This window comes from Pelodiscus sinensis, chromosome 2 (assembly GCF_052426305.1).
Source record: "Pelodiscus sinensis isolate ZL-2025 chromosome 2, ASM5242630v1, whole genome shotgun sequence".
Taxonomy (NCBI): domain Eukaryota; kingdom Metazoa; phylum Chordata; order Testudines; family Trionychidae; genus Pelodiscus; species Pelodiscus sinensis.
The window spans coordinates 180,362,336-180,383,545 of NC_143053.1; the positions used below are offsets into that span (position 1 = coordinate 180,362,336).

The 21,210-nt window shown below is 46.7% G+C and overlaps 1 long non-coding RNA gene across 1 annotated transcript in view; it reads right to left on the reverse strand.

The window, feature by feature from the left end:
* The window catches only part of LOC106731514 (uncharacterized), a 113,814-nt gene that overhangs the window by 89,954 nt on the left and 2,650 nt on the right, over positions 1–21,210 (reverse strand). The gene's annotated exons all lie outside the window — the stretch shown is intronic.

Genomic DNA, 21,210 nt, shown 5'->3' on the forward strand with positions numbered 1-21,210 from the left:
GTTGGCACGTGCAATGAGTGATATTGTGGCCCCCAGAGCTTCCAAAGTTGAGTAGCCCTGCCCTAAATCTATCTCTGATGAAGCACCATTCTCAAAAACTTAGAGAGATGATCAGTAAAACATACGAGTTATTTTGTGGATGTGAAGAAACCTACGTCTCCGGCAACCATTTCAAAGGCATCTTTGAATGCCTGCAATAAGTGCGTGTTGTGCTCAGTGCTGGTAACCACTCGGTCTTCTCTTAGTGCTCAAATGCCAACCAGGATTTGTTCACTAAATGTGAGAAGTAACTATCTAGAGTACCCACGCAGATCTCCAGCCCTGATTGACAGCAGCTAGCAGCTGTGCACAGTGCACTACCGCAGAACCACAATAGGGCACCTCTTAGTGCAACAATAGGAGGTGCATTCCAGGATACTACAAAGCAAGATACACCAGGTCGTTTTCTTTCCTACCACAGGCAACGTGATAATTTAATAAGACAGTAGATTTTTGTAAGCTAAAAAGTCAGTTGAGGAAAAATGGCAGTAAAGGTGGAAAGCACCATGCCAGCAAATAGCCTTTATTGCATGATGGAAGGCAGGGAGAGCTTCCAGTGGGAAAAGTGCCATTCTCAGCTAAAAATAAAATCTACCCAGGAAACCTAAACAACAGCTTGACTGTCAATGTCTGAAACAGCAGTAGCTAAAAAATGAATGTATCGATTACTTAGGAAGAAATAGCAGTTCTCTCTCATTCTGTTTCAATATATTGCAAAATTACCAATTTATAATGTCCCAGAAAATAAAAGCATAATTTTCTTCATAGACATTCACATACACACACGAACCTTCACTCAAAAGCCACATAGTAGTGTAGGTAAGATCTCACCTAACAGAGAGGAAGAAGATTTACCAATTTAGGCAGCAGGCTGACACAAAGGACCTGTGATCTTTTTTACAAATATCAGTGTACAAGCAAGTAACTGAGAATAATTCTGCTCCCACTGAAATCAGCTGGGAGGATTTGCCTCAACCACTCTGTTTCTCAGTTATATTAGGTATGTTATGCTTCTAAAAAGTACACCGAACCTTTTTTCAGGGGACAAAACAGTATGCCACATTTACTAAAAATACCAACAAGATATCGGCATATTCATTCATTCATTCATTCATTCATTCATTCATTCAACTGGTGTTATAATTACCTGTACTTATTGTTGTTATAATTGGTGCCACATATACCTTAATGGCTGGTTGTCTCTTGAGTAAATATAGGTAGGGCCTTTCCCTAATTGGAAGGCTATTTAAAAGCAGCACTGTTATATTTCCCACAAGAACTGTTTTGTTTACCCACACTGTATTCCTGGGCACCTCTAGTGGTCCTGGCATGAAGGGTGGAAAAATGTGTGTGAACTGGGGTCAAAAAAAGGATTGAAATCCATAAATGGCCTTGTCACATCCAGCATGCAATCATGATCCTCACTGCTTATATTAATCCAGGCCTGCAATATAATTGTAGCGAGAGGCCCATAACAGGTGTTGTTATGCATTGATGTTTCTAAAATTATGTTACAATTTGTAAAATTGAACTAGGTGTCCATAATAGTAATACTACCTGCCTCGGAGGTGGAGGATAAATTGCATCATATTCACACAAGGCTTTGAGATTTTTGCATGGAACGTGTTAAATAAGTGCTCTTGATGCACAAACAGTACACAATTAGTGATATTATTACTCCTTCTCATGTTTCATATGAGTGCAACAGGACAGCATCTTCATCCTGTCTCTTTAAGATATAAATTACTTGGAAAACTTCATCTTTTCAAACAGCTTGTACAATTTTTTGTAGTGCTTCCCCAACCCCACCTTTACAAATTTCTGCAGCTCTATATTTGCAAGCATGCTCTCCTTAGCTGATACAAGGATGGGGGAAGCCAGAAAGTATCTTCCACCTGGGGCACGGACACCATTTCAGGAGGGCGGGAGGAGGGCTGCAGCTGTGTGTACCGGGATGCTGTTTGCTCTTTTACCTCTTCCCCTCACTATCAGGGAGTGAGGGGGAAATATACAGCTTACCTTCTCTAACTCCTGTCTGGGGGTGGAAGAGAAGAAGCAGAGGAGTAAGCGATGCAAGCTGTGTACATTCCCCTTGCTCCCTGACAGTGATGGAAAGGGGAAGAAGAGCAAACAGTGTCCCAGTACACATGCTGTAGCCCCCTGCCCTGCCAAAACGGCATCCTTACCTGAGAGATCTCTTCTGACTTCCAGACCCTCGCTCCCAAACACTTCCTTCTTGTGCCTTTTCTACTTTCTGAATTAATGGACTAATTAGCCTTTCAGAGTTCTCCTTTCGGGGTTTTCCACCCCAATCTTTCACTTAAGTTGTGCTTAGTCCTTCAGGATTATTCAGGCATGATCTAATTGGTGAGCCAGTGGTCAGCTGCTGTTTCCCAGAATTCTGTCATAATGTGCAGTGACAATATTACCCTCTGATGGATGACATTCCAGGGGGAAGTTAAAAAGTAAATGCTGGTGGGAGAGCGTTACTTTGCAAATGAGCAAAAATAGCTACTGAACATGTTGCACTGGAGTGAATACATGACCAAAATCAGTTAGGGGGCTTTGAGATCGCTTATAAACCACTCAAGTTATGCTCTCACTGTTTATGAAACATTAGAGGCTCTCTATTGAATTCTAGTGCTATAGTCACTCTAGGGCCATCTACTGTACACATGACACAGTTTACTGCACATACACATCCATCATGAATAGCCTGGCTGTAATAATACTCATAACATTGAAGGGCTCTAGCCTTTCCACAGAGAAGGAAATTGTCAGTGCCTGGCAAGGAGCGTCAAACCAAAGACAGTTTTATATCTAATTTTAATTTATCATGTGGGGCACTGTGCACCAATTCAACTTCATTTTATATTCTATATTTCATTACGGCAATTTCTGCCAGTTCCCATCTGTAACAATTAGCAACACAGGAATTGCAACACATGTCATAAACACACCTAGTCCCAGGGCCCATCTTCCTAATATCCTGTTTCTGACAGCATCTAATACCATTGCTGATAACAGGTTTGCCTCATATAAAGTAGCGGTTTTCACCACCACCAACTGTTATCAGACATTGATACGTTTGCTATTGAAGAAGGAATTCCTGATATAAAATGTGGAGAGACTATTTTGTGGTCATCTCAATTCTGAAGAGATACTAGACACCTGAACAGAAAAGCAAATACAGGGATAAGTTACTTGATGAACTAGGCATATCCTTTTCTATTCCTGGAATTCCAGCAAACTTATGCCATCATCCCCCAAACTGAAAGGCTCTAGAAAGAGATTGCCAGGAAAGTAAATGTGGTTTTAAGAAGGAGACCCCTGAATCTTCAAAATGGATGTACCAAAATCTCAGTGAGTGTCTCAAAAATTCTGATACAGTAGGGAGAGCCTGGTGAGATTTTGTGTAGTAGCTAAAACATCTGTGCTCAGACACTGGAAATCCACAAACAAGTCTCAAGCTTCAAAAGAATTATATAATATTCTATAGATAAGCTAAAAGGTTTAAAGATTATATTATTTCTGTTATCAGAACTTTATACGTTTATTATTTAAATTAGGATTAAATAAACTAAGTATAATGGGAATCTTTATGTATTAAATTACCCTGTTTTATTATTTTTTATTGATTATCCATTTCTATTTCCATTTGAATTAGAGATGGTTCAAGTCAGAAGATTCAGATCCAAATTTTGTCCTCTTCTTTATCCCAAATTTTATTTTCTGTTGTTCACAAGTAAAAGGGCGAATTTGACCTAGGAATTTGACCTAAATCTATCTCTTGATTTGATAAATAAACATTGAACTAAAAGAAGAAAAAGTAACTACGTGAAAATCTGTTACCGTGTAATTCTTCCAAAGGCACCTCTAATAGTCAGGGAACTTGAATCCCAATTGTAGCTGAGCAATGCATTACCTGTCATTTTATCACAGAAACACATTTTGAAATGTACATTTAAAGAAAAAAAGAGAAGTGAAAAAAGCCCTCATTTTTAAAATTTATCTGAAATCATTTTTACATTTTCTTCCATTTTACATTATATTCATAATATGGAGACAAATCCTTCCCCACAGCACCCACCATGAGTAACTATGTTGAGCACTGAGAAACTCCAAGAGAACTAGAGGAGTCCAGGTCATGGAAAAGGTCAGGGTGAAGGCATTCCACAGTGGGAACATTTCTTGTCTGTGGAGGGAAGGAAGCACAGAGAGGAGAAGAGGGGAGAAATCATGTAATGGTGGATTCTCTGCATACTCCCGGCATGCCAAGAGAGACATTCTGTTCAATGAGTAGGGCACCGGATTGGGACCCAGTAGAATTGGGTTCTATTCCAGATTTGACCATTAAGCCACTATGTGATCATGGGCAAATCATCTCATCTCATCTCTCTGTGCCCTTCTTTCCCCTCCAACTGTTTGGCTGCCTTGTCACTGAGGAGAATGCAATCTAAAGAGGCAGCAGTAATCTCTTACAGCAACTATCACAACAAGCAAAAGCGCCATTTCATCAGAGCAGGAGGGTACAGTCGTGAGTACCAGGACACTGTTTGTTCTTCTTCCTCTTCCCCTCATGATCAGGGAGTGAAGGGAAAGTTCATAGCGTGCATACATTCCTCTCACTTCCGGTTGGGGAGGAGAAGGGGCAGAGGAGTAAGTGATACAAACTGTGTGATTTCCCCCTTGTTCCCTGATCATGAGGGGAAGAAGAACAAACAGCATCCCTGTACATATGACTGTAGCCCCCTGACTCTCCCAAAATGGCACCCTTGATGACAAAGCCCCAGTTCCAGTCAGTCCGTTATTAATTATAATTAATAATAATAATAATTCCAACAACAATCTTAAAGCCAGGAGAGGTTTTATGTTTCATGTATTTGTCATAATCTTTGCCTTTTGAATATGTTCTATCAGGTGAAATCCTATCCCCGTGGAAGTCACTAGCAGAACTCCTTTTTACTTCAATGGGGAAAACATTTCACTCCTATAGTATTAATATCCAATACTCATGATTCCCTGCTGCTAGCTTAAACGAAGAGGATGGGCCAAAACTCATTTGGGGAAAGTCGGTGTAGCTCTATTTACCTCAGCTAGAGTTCTGGTCCCAAATTTGTGAGTGGTGTTTTTTATGTCATAAAGACACACATTCAAATTTGGGCTGGTCTCTCCCCTGTTGTCAGCTGGAAGGGCTGTTGGTGCTGCAAACCCTATGCAATGCCTAGAGCAGGTAACCAGGCCTAGCCAGCCCTGCACAACCCTCTCACACATTCCTGGTTAAGAAACCCTGGTCTGTACCAACAGGAAGATCAGACCATTTTTGCTGGTCCTTCCTTTGTGGTTTTACTTCACATAAAAAAGCCCCTCTGTCCCGTGGACTGAAAGGACACATTTTATTCTTTATGAGGAAAACAAGACATGACTATTCAGGAGATGAACCCTTCAAAAATTGCAGAAATGCCTAGACGCTGCAACCAAAACCAGGGCCCCATTGTGCTAGGCACTACACACAGCATGAGACACTGTCCCTTCCCCAGAAGGGGTGTACACTTTCAACCAATAGTAGATGAGAGCAACAAAAGGCTGATATGACACAGTAGCAACTCTACTCCCAGCCCCACTGAACATTCTGCTATTTCCTGCTTTTTCAGGCACAGCATGTGCATTTGGTAAATTTTAACTAAAGCGCTGTGAGTGCAGCCCACTTTTCTAAGCTGGGGAATCTCCTTTCTGCCAAAAAGATTATATTTCCCCATGTATGTTAATTCAGTTAGAACCAGGTGTCACAGCCTACTTTAAAAATAGGATTTGACTAAAATCATGAGGGCCTTGAGACAAATGGCAATCTGTTCCCATCATAAAGTGCCACATACAATCAGGCTCAACGGACGGCAATCAGGTCGCCTCTTTCCCCTCCGAAACACTGTGGATATAAGCCTGGCTCTAAGATGCAGTCCCTTTCTTCAACCTCCAAGCCAGGAAGGATGCAGGACAGGTTTTATGTGACTGATGGGTAGGGAAGGATCTCGCTGCCTCTGCCTATTATATATAAAACCTGTCTTTGGAATAACATTTTATGGGTGGACACCATGATCTTTTCCTAGATCTGTGGCTTTTTTTCATATTTAATTCAAGCAAAATAAAAGACTAAAAGTGAGGGTTTGCAGCACTAAGTTGTCTTTTGTCTGTCTGTATGTGCAGGAGAGGAATGAATGTGTCATATTTACTGCTCTTTAAAGCTTAGTTCTATTTCGCAAGATGCTGTTAATGGGCATTGTGCTTACTTTAGCTCATAGATCTGATTATAGTTGGTGTTTCCCATTATCTTCAGCTATTGCATTTTCCATATTCTGACATATTCTGGATTGGAAAAAAACAAGGGTGCAACTTGAGAGCTCCCCTGTTCTAACTTTGGTTCTGCTTGCTGTCACCTCAGGCCAGTTACAGTAAAACTCCAATAGGCCGGCATCCAATAGTCTGGCACTCCTGATAATCCGGCATCAAAATGGCAAGAGCCTAGTGAGTGAGCTTCGACAAAAAATGAGTCACAAGGTATCAGCGGCAGCAGCTGAACTGAGCAAAAAGGGTAAAAAAGGCTTAAAAAAACTAAAACATTACAGTATACTGTATACAGTATGTACAATAAAAAGGGTTAAGAACACTTTATATACAGTATATAATATATATATATATATATATATATATATATATATATATAAAACCAGCTCATAGTAGCTCCTGATAGTCCAGCATATGTGATAATCCAGCACCATTATCGGAAGTCTACTGTACTTAGGGTTTGATACCAATAGGTGCTGTGTATCCACAACTCCCTTGGACTTCAAGGGAGTTACACACACACACACACATACACACACACACACGTGCGCACCAGAGCTATGATTCTAGCTCTGCCCTTTTGAGGTGGTTTGAGCTTCTGGAGGGCAACCTGCAGCCCAGAAGCCACATGCCATCAGGGTTCTCTGTGTGGCCCCTGAAACATTTTGCTTCCCTTTTCTCATGCCCAGGGCTGCCAGATTCTGCGGATTTCCATTGACTTCATTTTTTTCCCTAGTGGTATTGCTAAAATGACATGCACGTAAAGCAAGGGCATGTGAGGTGAGATGCATGCTGATTGCATACAACACTGACTGTGAGAGCTGTATGCTACCTCTGCATCGAACCAAAGTTCTGTATAGTTCACTCAGCGCACCCCGCAAATTCTAGGCATGCAAACACAGTTTGCAAAACTACCCTATCCCAGGAGATCACCTTGATTATGACAATCTTGCAATCTTGCAACCCAGTGGGATGAAGAAAAGCCATTGTACAGCCCACTCTTAAGCGTAGGCTGCCCATCACTGCCCTAGGATCCTACAAGGAACAGTAAATGCATTCCTTTGAATGTAAGGTACACTGCTATGGGGGGGCTCCTTGCTCCTTTCTCATCAATCAAAAGAAGAGACAATCTGGGCCTTAATTTACTACATTGCTTTGAAGATTAAAAGTGCAGCATGTGCTCATATAATAAGATGTCATACTACTGCTTTAAAATACATAAGCAGACACTCCTTCACAAGATCTACAACTCCTAGGCCAGATCCATAATTGAGTGTAAGTTATGGATCAAACCCACTGACATCAACCCCACTGAACTCAGCAGAAGAATCTGGCCCATTATCTCCGTAATTACTCTCCGATGCAGGGTTAAAATAAAAGAACATTCTCCGAGCATGGAAATCAAATTCTAACTTTAAAAATACCAATGCGTTTACTGAATTGAGTGCTTCTCCACCAAATATTTCTCACCCCAAAGCTTTCAAGGGCAAATCTGATGTGAATTTGTTTAATCAGAGTTAAAAAACACAGAGTTTCAAGCTGGGTAAAATAATAACCAGCTTGAAACATCTCCTATAATTTGAAATTAACTTGCTTAAAAAACACTTTTAAAAAACCATAGCAACTATTTTGTCCCTTTTATGTTTGACTGAACCTACGCTTCAAATTCCTGGTCCATCTGGATGTAAAATTGCCAGAAACTGAACAAGAAAACCTGTTCTCTTGAGATTTCCAATTGAGTTTTGTACATCTAAGATTGGAGTCAGTCAAAGAAGCATTTGCAAGGCACAGCCATCACTAGTATATACAAGATATGAACCTAATTCAGCTGCTAGATTCAGAGGAGAACATAGATTTTGAACAGCCCTCATGTTAAGTTTTTATTTTTCTGACTTTAACTGCTGCCCTCCCAGGGCCAGAACCCACTTCCCTGGCAGTTTTTGAGGTGGGTCAAATAAGGGGTCTGTAGCATTATTAGTGGCAGCAGCAGTGCTGATCTCAGTCCAGCTGCAGGCCCACTCTTTGTGAAACTGAGACTGTAGGGTATGTTCACCTGAGTGATTCTGACTCACTGTGGCTTATAGTTGTGTGGACACAGCACACCTGGCTTTTGACTCCCCACCCCAAAGAAAATGAGTAGTTTTGTGATGCATACCCAATGAGTCACTCCAAACAAGCACAACGTTCAATGGCAATATCCCTCCACTAGACCTCCCAGCATAACAGCAGCAAGAACAGCCAAGCTGGTCTGATTATCTCTCTCCCCCATTCCAACTAATGATCATTCACTGGGCTTCAGATGACTCACTACTGTCCTTTGATCATACCCAGTCCTGCACACTGGTCTGATGAGATCCGCAAGGTCTATGAAAAGTACTCCAACGGCTTGTGAATCTCTCACTCATTCAGCTTGTAATTATGTCTGCAGCTGTTGCTAGGGCAACAGGGACAGGTGTTGCAGTAGGAATGCTTTTGTGTGTGTGTGTGTGATAATGGAGGGATGTTACTTCCAGTTGAAGGTGATATAGCTGTTTTGATACAGACTAAATGCATCTTCCTTCAGTTTAATTGGCTTACTCTGCACACCTCAGCACGGCAGAGGGGCTTTAAACACCATGCATCTAAAACAGAGATAGGGATGGTGGAGGCAGGAAGTCAGGCCAGTTTCTAGACCCCGGATAATGAAAACTGCCACTTCGTGATGATGAATTGTAACAGCCATGGTAACAGCACCATGAAACTGAAATGTATTCAAGGTCCAACTTAAAAGGGAGCAATTTCCCAGCCATATTGGTTTCAAACAGAGTGCACAATTCCACATCAGTTTGGCTAGATGTCTTGCATCTCTTTATTCTCATCGTAAGGCTCGGGCAGTCTGACTGCTCAGTTAGTGAAACAAGCTAGCCCTGCTGCTCAACAAAACAAAAAATACCCAGTAACTCTGTTCCTTTCTCCTCCCTTCCTTCCCCCCACCCCCATAAAAAAGAGCAATTGTAAATGTAAATGCATGACTGGAATTTCTCCAGAATACAAAGAGTAACACCCCTTCCCTTATTCCAGTTGATATTGGGTCTTTAATGCCTGGGGGTATGTCTACACTACCCTCCTAATTTGAACTAGAAGGGTAATGTAAGCATACCGCACTTGCAAATGAAGCCCAGGATTTGAATTTCCTGGGCTTCATTTGCATGAAGCCAGCCGGCGCCATTTTTAAATGCCGGCAATTCGAACCCTGTGCCGCACGGCTACACGCAGCACGGAGTAGCTAGTTCGGATTAGGCTTCCTAATCCGAACTAGCTGTACTCCTCGTGGAATGAGGAGTACAGCTAGTTCGGATTAGGAAGCCTAATCCGAACTAGCTACTCTGTGCCGCGTGTAGCCACGAGGCACGGGGTTCGAACGGCCGGCATTTAAAAATGGCGCCGGCCGGCTTCATGCAAATGAAGCCCGGGAAATTCAAATCCTGGGCTTCATTTGCAAGTGCGGTATGCCTACATTACCCTCCTAGTTCGAATTAGGAGGGTAGTGTAGACATACCCTAAAAGAGTTCAAGGCCTTGGTTTTCCATCTCATTCATGGGTGCCACGGAGAACTTAAATAAAGCCTTTGACCTAAATGAAAACTCTACCCAACTTTACTATCGCCTTGTCTGAAATTCTATATTCCAAAAAGTTGTCCCTTTTGGAAGATCCACCCCAGAATACATGGGTGAAGGAGAAGAGGGAGAATTGTAACACAGGGGGCAGAACCAGATATCCATTGTGCAGACCTGAAGCTTGATGTTGTGAAAGAATTACAACAAATTGACTCGTCTGCATAATATATAAAGCTAAATACTCTCATCAGCAATTGCAACAAGTGGTTACAGGATGTTCTCTCTCTAGCCTGATGATGTCTACACTGTGATAGCATTCACATTTCATGTAGCAAGGGTGTATTTTAACCATTGCACAGTGATGAAGTGCTGTTTAACTAGATATGAAATCCTGAACTCTGGGCTTTTAGTACGGAAGTTTCCAAATGAACATTAAGAGCCAAATCTTGCTTTGTCTCGTGGGTCATGGAGGAGTCAGACTTGGTGGCATCACTGAAGTTCTGCTGCAGAAGAGGGGCAGGATTTAGAGACTTTGCATAGGAGTCTACCTCCCCTTACATAGTCAGCCCCATAGGACTCCCTAGCTTTAGAATGCAGAGTTTTAAAAGGGGCAGGGCCAATGGATCCACAATTATGTGGGTCCAGACATTCTTCCTTGTGGCATTGAGTCTACTGAACCCCTAAGATGGCAACAATAGCAACAGAGATCACAGTCCATGGTATGATTGTGCACATGGGGTGAGGGTGACATGTGTAGCACCTTTAGGAGCATTACAATAGCACTTAGAGGTGCCCATCAAAACCAGGGCCCTACTGTACAAAGAGTAGGAGGGGAAACAGAGGTATGGAGAGGTGAAATGACTTGTTTGAGGTCAAAGAAGAGCAAAGCATAAAGATGAAATGTAATTAATATACTGTGTAGTCTTGTGCCATGTTTTTACACAGTACAGGCAGTCCCCGGGTTACGTACAAGATAGGGACTGTAGGTTTGTTCTTAAGTTGAATCTGTATGTAAGTCGGAACTGGCATCCAGATTCAGCCGCTGCTGAAACTGATCAGTTTCAACAGTGGCTGAATCTGGACGCCAGTTCTGACTTACATACAGATCCAACTTAAGAACCCCAGGCATCCCCAAGTCAGCTGCTGCTGAAACTGATCAGCGGCTGATTCCAGGAAGCCCGGGGCAGGGGCTTCCTGTAGTCAGCCACTGGTCAGTTTCAGCAGCGGCTGACTTGGGGACACCTGGGGCAGAGCAGCTGGGGTGCTGCTGGGTTGGTCCAGTAGCGCCGCCGCTCCTCGGCGCTACTGGACCAACCCAGCAGCACCCAAGCTGCTCTGCCCCAGGCGTCCTGATTCAGCCGCTGCTGAATCTGACCAGCAGTGGCTGAATCAGGACGCCTGGGGCAGAACAGCTGGGGTGCTGCCCGGTTGGTCCAGTAGCGCCCAGAGCGGCGCTACGGGACCAACTGGCAGCGCCCCAGCTGCTGTACCACAGGTGTCCGGAGCAAAGCCATGGAGCACGGGGGCAGCGGGACAGCCCAGATGCGCCGTGGCTGTCCTGCTGCCCTCGGGCTCCGTGGCTTTGCTCTGCTTTGCTCCCCTGTCCCCCTGGTCTGCAGACCAGGGGGACGGAGGGGGGGGGCAAAGCAGAGCCAAACCTCGGAGCGCGTGGGCAGCGGACAGCCCTGTCCGCTGCCCACGTGTTCCGCCGCTTTGCTTCCTCTCCCTGGTCTGCTGGAGACCAGGGAGAGGAATGGCCCCATTCGTAACTGCGGATTAAGTCGGATCCGCGTAACTCGGGGACTGCCTGTACAGCATTTTATTTTATATTTAGTCTCTTTCCCTCTTCTGTTTGTAAAGGCTTCCTCTTTAATTGTAAAGGCCTATGTGGGTGCTCCAATTAAGTAGATTCTATCATGTAACACTGAGTTATATTTAAATCTATTATGTGGATGTGCAATCTCTCCATTTTTTAAAACATTTCGGAGAAAACCTTTTTCAACAAGTAGTGTGTTGATAAGCTTGGCTATGTAATAATGGCTAAGACTAATATATCTTTTTTCAAGCGGGAAAAAGCCTTTGTCTGCTGGGGTGAGAGAACAGGATACACACAGCTTCTTGGTCATTTGCACTGGTGCCTCTGATTTCATAGAGTGCAGCACAATAGGGCACATTAACTATACAGAAGCAGAAATATAGATCGGAAAGATTCACTGATAATAGGCAGAGCCCTGCATATTCTGTGGCTGTGGAGGAACTTGCTGTGGAATCCAGCTTCTGCTGCGTAACTGTACTCCAAAATAGAGACTTTAAAAAAATTACTGTGCTTCATAGTTTGGAAACACTATTTTCATTTAAAGTTAAACTTGTACAGATCTGTCTTCCTGAGTATGCAAATAGCCTGAAACAAAGCCCCAGTTCATTAGACTCATCCGTCTAGGGGCAAATCTTACCTTTTATTTTTTTTAAAAGTCTAGCCCTCACTTTCAGAGAAAAGTTTGAAAAGTTGAACCCTCAGAGCACAAAACCCAGAAGGCAGATAAAGAGAATTATTTTTAAATGCCCATGGAGTTACTTCTGAAACTTGAAAAAAATGATAATTTAAATAGCAATGTTATTAACGATTTCACTGCTGATGACTTTAGCAGAAACCTCCAGCTAATTTCCAGTTATGCAATCTCCACCAGCCTCCACTGGTTCTGCAGTAGGAAAAGTCCCAAATTGTTCTACTCAGCTACCAAAACCACAAGCTCCCCCACTCCTTTCCTTTGCGGATACAAAATCCGTAGCATCAAAGAATTGAAAGGAGGAGGGAGAACACAGCAAATAAAAATACATTAATGTCAAAATAAGAGCGGGACTGCCATACCGACTATAATATTCATGTGCCTGTTTGAGTCAAGCAATTTCCATTCTAAACATTTAAAACAAAACCCGCCACAGAACTTCCAGTCTGCTGCATCACCTCACCACTGCCAGAATAAAAGGGAACTTAATAAGAGACTCTTTACTCCTATAGACTCAGTACCCAGTACACATTCTGCTGCTAAATAAGCTTCCTTTTGATACCACACCCTGGCAAGCAAGATCCAATGACAGCATTGGATATGGAAGGACTTGAACTCTGAACGATGCACTTAGCAATTGTTACCACTGTTGTGACATTGCTGTGGAAAGACAATCTTCAACTTTACCGTCCTTTCAGTGCAGTAGCAGCACCATAACATGGCATTTTTGATTTGCTGGGATAGGGTGATGATATAACAGAGAGGGGAGAGAAAGGGAAAACTAACAGACACCGGAAGAAAGGCAGAGACCAAAAAAAAAGGGGGCACAGACACATCCTGGAAATTAAGGGCATATTTATAGTAGGTATTTTTACTGACAAGTTACATACCCATTAATCTGCTGCAGTTAGTCTGTCCCTTGTACTGTGTGTGTCAGTAATGCTTATGTCAATGCACTGTGCGTTGCACCATGTGTACATAGACCCGTGTGCAACCTTTTACCATATAGCGCACTGTCTTTTGTGAAGTTGAGGAGCAAGGGTCAATTTCCCAACATGCAACTGTTTCCAGACCATAATGTCTTATTTGCATCCCATAGTTGTCACACCTTTTTAAAAAATCCAACAGCTTCATGCAGTCTGCCTCACTGTCCACCATCTCTGACAGAAGCATGGAGCTCTGCATGATTGTCATGAATGTGGCAAGATTAGGACTCACAACCCTACTATATTTGTAGAGCTGCATGAAGAACAGAATCAGAAGGGAACAGGATGATTTCCTGGAGGGCAGATGGTGGTGGGACATAACAAGCACCAACTCAAGGTTGGTGGTAGTATTCTTGGAGCAGCTGCAGATAGTGGCATTGTGATTTTGTCCCCAAGAAACAAGCACTGGCTGCTGGGATCATACTGCAGGTCTGGGATGATGAGCAGTGGCTGCAGAACTTTTGGATGCACAAAGTCACATTCCTGGATCTGTGGGGCAAACTTTCTCTAGCCTTCCAGTGTAGGGCCCCTAGAAGGACACAGCTGCACTGACAGTGGAGAAGTGTGGTGATCGCACTGTGAAAATTTGCAATGCCCAATTGCAACCAGTCACTGAGAAAGCATTCTGGAGCTGGAAAATTCACTGTGGGACCCATTCTCATGCAAGTGTACAGGGCCAATTTTCACCTGCTTCACATGACTAAGATTCTTGGAAATGTGCAGGACATAATGCCCGGATCTGCAGCAGGGAGGTTCTAGAACTCAATACACAGCATGCACATCCCTGTTTCGGCCCCACTTGCCTTGCTACTGAACACATCAACAGAAAGGGCTACTTTTCTATCTTTATGCAAGCATTGGTGGCTTACGGGGACTGCTTCAGCAACATCAGTGTTGCATAGTCAGGGAAGGGGCATCAGTCTTATTTTCTAAAATCATAGGACTGTTCAGTAAGCTACAAGCAGGGAATTTCCTGCCCTACTGGCAGATTACCATGATGATGCTGAAATATCAGTGGTGAGCCAGGGAAACCCAATTTCTCACTCCCCAGCTTCAGAAGCTGTACACTAGCCCACCTGATAGCACCAAGGAAAGAGTCCACCACCAGCTCAGCAGTGCAGTATGACAGTGGATTTTGGAAGACTAAAGGGATGCTGGTGTTGTGTATTAGCAAGATTGGATCTCAGTGGAAAAAACCCCAAATCCCAGAAAGATATATATATGCTTGTTGTATCCTGTACAATATCAGTGAAAAGAAGGAGCAGCCACAGAAATGGAACAGCTATTTGCTGAGTTTGAACAGTCAGACACAAGGGCTGTTGGAAGACCTCAACCCAGAGTTATGAGACTTTGGAAGAGCACTTTAAGTAGTGAGCCACAGTTAGGGTATGTCTACACTACAACGCTAATTCGAACTAACTTAGTTCGAATTAGTTAATTCAAACTAAGCTAATTCGAACTAGCGCATCTAGAACTAAAAACTAGTTCGAATTAGCGTTTTGCTAATTCGAACTAGCGCGTCCACACTGATTGGACGCAGGGGCGCATTTAAGGGCAGCTGAAACCGGTTCCAGCAGGGCATCAGGTCAGTAGTTGTGTTGTGTGGCTGCTGTCTGAGGCTATCTGAGGCTCGTGCCAGTTCTCAGCTTTTCCTGCTTGCTTGCCAACCTCGCCGAGGGACAGCAAAGTGTTGGTCTCTGTACCCGTCTGTGTCAGTGCTTCCCTTCAGGGCCGCCGCAGGTGGCAACATGGAGCCAGAGCTCGCCCTGCACCTTCTGGTGCACTTTCTGGACTTGCTGCTGCAAGCCTGCCAGCAATGGCTCGAGGCTGCCTGGCACCTCCTGGTGCACGTCAGCCCCCTGCCTCTCCACCTGGCCGCCCTGGCGGCCATGGAGGAGCCGCGGCAGCGCCCCGGCACCGGCGTGCCCCGCCGCATCTGGCGTCTGGACACCAGCAGCGACTGGTGGGACCGCATCATCCTGGAGCGCTGGGAAGACCAACAGTGGACCCAGAACTTCAGGATGAGGAGGGACACCTTCCTGGAGCTCTGCAAGTGGCTCGCCCCTGCTCTGCACAGAAGGGACACTCGCATGAGGTCCGCCATCCCCCTCCAGAAGCGGGTGGCCATCGCCCTCTGGAAGCTCTCCACGCCGGACAGCTACCGATCCATCGGGAACCAGTTCGGCGTGGGGAGATCCACCGTCGGAGTGGTGCTCATGGAGGTATGGCACTCGTCGGCCACTGCGCCGGAGGGGGAGGGGGGCTGCAAGGAGGGGATGGGCCGCCCCAGGGACAAAGGGGGGGGCGGGAGGAGGCGAAAGCGCCCCGCACCGGAGGGGTCGGTCTCTCCCGGCTGTACTACACGCCGCCAGGGGGGTTGCTTCGGGGAGTGGGGCGCGGGGCACTGCCAGGGCATGAATGCTCCCAGGCACCCGGGCGCCCCACTGATTGGCGCTTTGCTGTGTCTCTCCGCAGGTGGTCAATGCCATCAACCAGGTGCTGCTCTGCAGGGTGGTCCACCTCGCCGACCCGGACGCCGTCATCCGGGGATTCGGCGCCCTCAGCTTCCCCAACTGCGGGGGGGCCATCGACGGGACGCACATCCCCATCCATGCCCCGGAACAACAGGCGTCCCATTACGTGAACCGCAAGGGGTACTTCTCCATCCTCCTGCAGGCCGTGTGTGACCACCGGGGACAGTTCACGGACATTAATGTGGGCTGGTCCGGCACGGCACATGACGCCAGGGTGTACCGCAACTCCTCTGTGTGCCAGCGGCTGCAGGACGGGACCTTCTTCCCCGACCGCCACATCAGGGCCGGGGACGTGGACATGCCCGTGTGCCTGGTGGGGGATGCCGCCTACCCACTGCAGCCATGGCTGATGAAGCCCTACACGGGGCACCTCAATCCCTCCCGCCAGGCCTTCAATGTCAGGCTGACCAGGGCCCGCATCGTGGTGGAGGGGGCCTTCGGGTGACTGAAAGCCCGCTTTCGATGCCTCCTCACCCGTCTGGACCTGGCCGAGCACAACATCCCTCCCGTGGTGGCAGCATGTTGTGTGCTCCACAATTTATGTGAGAGAAAGGGGGAGGCTTTCCTGCCAGCCTGGATGGCTGAGGCTGACCGCATGGCTGGCCACTACGGTCAGCCCCGCACCGCCGCCGTCCGGGAAGCCCAGCGGGGGGCCGTCCGGATCCGGGAAGCCCTGCAGGAGAGCTTCCTGGTGGAGGAGGAGGACTGACCCATCCCTTGCATGCCCCACTAGGGCCTTCTTCCACCCTACCCCCCTTCTCCTTTCCCCTCCCTACCTACTGTCAAATAAAGGCACCTGTTTTTCAAACAAAAATGTCTTTTTATTTAACATAACTGGGGTGGGGGGAGGGAGGAAGGAGGGTGGGACAGGGGAGGGGGAAACCTGGGATGAGGGAGCTGGAAGGGGAGGGAAGGGAGGAAGGGAAAGGAAAGCTCAGGGGTGGGGGTCCGGCTGCCTCTCCCATCTCGCAACACTGCGGGTCCGGGGGCGTCGGTGGGGAATGGTTCTGGAGGGTGGGGCAGGAGGGACAGGGGGTGTGGAGGAAGCAGGAGCAAGAGCAGGGGGAGCAGGAGGAGCAGGAGCAAGAGCAGGGGGAGCAGGAGGAGCAGGAGCAGGGGGAGCAGGAGCAGGAGCCGGAGCAGGAGGAATTGGGAAGCGGTCGAGCAGGCTCTGGAGGTGGCCTCGCAGGGCACGGCCCTGCTCCTCCAGTGCCTCCAAGCTCCTCTGGTGCAGCCTCAGGTCCTCCTGGACCCAGTGGTCCTGGATCGGAGCTGGTGCTCCAGGAACCGGAGGTGCCGCTGGTACTCCTCCTGGTTCCTGGCTCTCCTGCTGGCCCGGGCGCGGGCGGCTGCTGCAGGCGGGGTGGTGCGCCCTGCAGTCCCAGGTGCTGCGGCTGTGGTGAAACAAGAACAGCGGTCAATTACCCCAGGGGCCCAGGTGTGTGAAACCCAGCCCCCCTCTGCAAGGCCAGGGCCCCTGCAGGATCCCCAGCTGCTGCTCCGTGGTGGGCAAGGCCCAGGCGCACGGTCCCTGGGCTCCCTCTCGCCCCAGCCCCCCGTACACATAAGGGGAGCATGATGGTACTCACATGTGGACGCCTCCCCGGCCTCGGACGACACAGGCGAGCGGCTCTGTGGGGTGCCTCGGGGGTCCTGGGTCCTGGGCAGGCTGCCGGCAGGCTCCTGGCTCTCAGAGCCCTCCTCCTCCTCCTCCTCCTTCTCCTCCTCGGTGTCTGGGAGCGGTCCCTCTGCCCTGGGGTCTATCACCTCCCAGGGAGCAGGGACGGCATGAGCCCCCAGGATGCGGTCCAAAGCCTGGAAGTGGGGGCACACCTTCGGGTCGGCCCCTGGCAGGCAGGCCCGGGAGTAGGACTGCCGCAAGTCTTTAATTTTACAGCGCACCTGCTCCCGGCTGCGCTGGTGGCCCCTGGCGGCCAGGCTGGCTGCCATGCGGCCGTACACTGCCGCGTTCCTGTGGCTAGTGCAGAGATCGTGGACATTGGAGGCTTCTCCCCAAACCTGGATGAGGTCCACGATCTCCGCACTAGACCACGCGGGCCCCTGCCTCTTGTGGCCCCAGGCAGGGCCCTGGGAGCCGCCAGGCTGGTCCCGGGAAGAGGGGGAGGGGTGGGGGGCATCGGGTGGCTGGCTCATGGGGTGTCAGCTGCTGGGTGTGCTGGCACGGGTGCTGGCAGCCTTGCAACTGGCACAAACCCCGTAGCCAGCCTGTGCCCCTTTAAGGGCTCCGGGGCCGGGAGGGGGGCAGTAGAGTTTCCCTGGTGTTGGCCAGAGTGGCCACCAGGGAAAGCTGGGGAGGGCTAGCCTCCCACTAGTTCGAATTAAGGGACTACACACCCCTTAATTCGAACTAGTAAGTTCGAACTAGGCTTAATCCTCGTGCAATGAGGTTTACCTAGTTCGAACTAAGCGCTCCGTTAGTTCGATTTAAATTCGAACTAACGGAGCGCTAGTGTAGCGCCTATGAAAGTTAGTTCGCACTAACGTCCGTTAGTTCGAACTAACTTTGTAGTGTAGACATACCCTTAGGTATTTACTGTGCTCCACTTGGCCCTGCAGTTTTGGCACCTGTTAAGAATTGTGGTGTTTGGTGTACATTTATGAATACAACACTGTCAATGCACCTATTAATTTCATAAAGCTTGCTGTACATTTGTGATTATATTGATCCCATGAATTGTGCTACAGTGTAAAATCACAAGTAGTGTTTTCACTATCATTACACACGCTGCAGCATACATTGTGAACTGAAAAAGATGCATTATTAGCCAAAGAACAGAATTGTATTGAGTAACAAAACCAGAGCAAGAAGAATCTGTGCAATTTAAAAGCAAATACATTGACAACTTAATAAATTAACAGAATAAAACTTAACAAGTGGACAGAACATTCATGTCCATTTTAACTACATATTGAGCTACTAGGGTTCTCACAGGTCAGTGGATATGAAGTTGTGGGTGCCCTTAATGTCTCCTGGGGTTGACCAGTAGGGGTAGAGATGCAGGGTTGTAATGGAGTCTTTGCCTAATATTACATATGAAGTGGCAGGTCTGCGACTCAGCACTAGATTGACTGTTGGACTCCCTAGCAATGTTCCTTTTAATCTTTTTTCCATCCATGTGTGAAATAAATTGTTTTGTGCACTAAGACATGTATGGATGTGCACCACCAATAGAAACACAATTAGGCACTTAGCTAATCAGTTGGGTGGCATTTCTGTCTCTCAAGTGGCTGCACAAGCACACAGCTGACAGGGAACACTGCTGTCTAACCTACTGATATGCCAGCTACAGTGTCTTTGCTTTCACACTGGGTTGTCGCTGGTCCCTGTCATACCCCTTCTTCTGCATCCCGCATGCAGTATGTTCACAAACATCCACATTTTTAATCGATGGTCCTTAGCTGTGCCTGCTTAGTCTCTTCTCCCCACAGGCCCAGAAGAGTCAATATCTCCTGGCTACTGTGAGCCGAAGCACATGTGGCTATTGTGGTCTGAGGGCATTTGCACATAGTAATGGAGTGCTGCCAGGGGTACTTTGCAGGCTGAACTATCAGGAAAAAGGCACAACAGAAATTAGTGAGTCTTTAGGGAGCAGGGTAGTTTCCAGTCTACATGACCCTTGGGCAGTGGAGTACCCAACTGCGACTAGAGTGATCAGTGCTGGGCATTGTGGGATATAGGGAATGCAGAACCTACACTTGCACTGAGTTTACCTCAGTACATCAATCATGGCTCAACAGTGCTTGGAGAGGTGGTGTTATTGCATCGCTGTTATGAAGGACTTATCTCAGTGAGCGTAAGCGTGGACACATGCAGAACAAGGTCTTAAAGGAAAACGGGGCATTGTCATTAGACAAACAAAGGCTATGACTACATTACGTGTAAAAGGAGTTTTTCCTGTTGTTAGCAATAGTTGACAGAAGCATTCTTCTGTCAGTATAGCTGCAGCTACATTGGGAGTTTCCATCAGCATAGCTATAACAGTCTTGGTTGTGGTTTTTCTATATTCCTGACTAACGTAACTATACCAATACAACTTTTGTGTTTAGACCAACAAACGAAGGAGCACGGACATGGTAGAAGCTGAGATGGAATACTGGGTTCAAAACAGGGATGAAAATACATCTCATGAGTGGAAAACAGGCAAGAGGAGAATGGGAAAAATGTGGGCAAGATTTAAACATAAAGTGGGGAGTAAAGGAATAGAAGGGAAACTTAAGTGAAAGTGAACATTACCACCATCTGAAACGTCCGTAAACCACTGCCATTTGTTGAAACATTTTGTTTATTGCTGCATTACAGTTTCTGTCTTGCTCTAAAACTTGCAGTCGCTTAACATACTCAGATCTTGGCAGTCTGCCAGTGCCAAAACTCAGCTTTTATTATTATTATTATTTAACTGGAAAACTTAAATTTGAGGCTAGACTGCCTGGAGACAAGTGTTTTAGAAAACACTGCCCACAGCATGGGTACTAACTGGAATATTATGTCTCTAATGTTAGAAAACCTGCCTTCTCTCAACTGTTTTCTGTTTAGCTCAGCAGTTTGGGTAGAAATGCCAGGACTGGAACAGTTTTCAGGAGGAAATTGGAGAAATGAGAATCCTTTAACAAGGCTGGTAGACTTCTGGAAAAACTATTAAGCATGTAGGACCACTCAGTCCAGTCAAAGGATCTGCAAAGGATGCAAAAGTCCTTCCTCACCCTCTGGTAACTCTAAGGGGGCTATTAGGATATGCTTAGAAAATATATTTTCTGTTCTGTCCAGAGACCAGCTGAGGATTGGACAAGAACAGTACTTACTCTGCGCTGGAGAGGGACACAGGTTGGGTGGAGAGGAGTACCATGCTGAGCTCTCTTCAAGCCTGGTGTAGCAGGTGTGTCACCTAGAAGCCCCCAGGAGCAATGCTCTTGGTCAGCCAGAACTCAAATAGAGATGATGCCTTCTGTGCTGGCCTCCACGCCCCTCCCATGCCTGACTTTGTTTAGGACACAACCTAGCCATCAAATATCATCATAAAAACCTCCTCCCCCATACACACAAAATAAAGCAGCTCTTAGCCTAAAGAGCCTATAGTCTAATACAAACCATGCTGCTGTGAGGAAACCGAATGACAAGGAGACCAACATAGGAAGGTATCATGAAGGATTTAAGGGAGGAATTTCAAAAAGAGACCAGTGGTTGGTG